The sequence below is a fragment of the Apis dorsata genome, unplaced genomic scaffold, assembly GCF_000469605.1.
Source record: "Apis dorsata unplaced genomic scaffold, Apis dorsata 1.3 scaffold_351, whole genome shotgun sequence".
In the NCBI taxonomy this organism is placed as follows: Eukaryota; Metazoa; Arthropoda; class Insecta; order Hymenoptera; family Apidae; genus Apis; species Apis dorsata.
The window spans coordinates 40,776-41,636 of NW_006263617.1; positions in this window are offsets into that span (position 1 = coordinate 40,776).

Below are 861 nucleotides of genomic sequence, written 5' to 3' on the forward strand. Positions count from 1 at the left end.
CTCGTTGATTGGCAATTTCGCGTCTTGAATTTTTATCCCGGGATCGGGGTGCGGCAACCCCTTCGTTTTTAAATTATCCGCGAGATTAATCAAGGCGTCATTTTTCACGTCCAATTTGCAATAAAAAGAAGCCGGCGCGGACCGGCATTGTAACGAGGAAGGAAGGGAGGGAGGAGGTTGGAAGAGTAAACCTTATTCTTAATTGATATATTTTGAATTAATTAATCCTTCCGAACGTGATGATACGACTCCTACCTTAATTAGTCCACAGTCGTAAATTTCTTTCATTGGACACTTTTTCCTTCGATTATTATATATATATATATATATATATTTGTCCAACATCCGGAGAATGGGGGTGGTTTTTCTCGAGTCGATTTGGAAAGAAAGGAAAGTTTACAAATTCCGAGGTTTCCGTTGAGATCGTCAACAGGGGAGAAGAGGGGAGGAAGAAAGGACTCGCTCGACTTCATTTTCGGTGTTGGAATCGGCGCCAATCGCTCGAGGGAGGGGAAAAAAAAGGGAAAGGAAAAGTTTCCTTGTAAATACCAAAGTAATTCCAACGTCTTCCTTCCTCCCCCTCGAAATACCTACAAGAGAGGGTTGAACTCCGATTCCGCAGAGAGGGTGGTTAATAAGAGAGCGGAGCAAAGATCCGACTTTGAAGGGCGTCGAGGCGAATTAAAAAATACACGCCGATGAAATAATCTATTCTCCGATCGATTCAAAACGACTTCCTCTCCCTTTCCCTCAAAAGAGAGAAATCGAAAGAATTTCCCTCAGAGAAGGATGGAATCCGTGGGTGTGGACGAGCATTGCCGTAGGAGGGGAGGGGTGGCTCGTTTCCATCCTGGGAAGGCG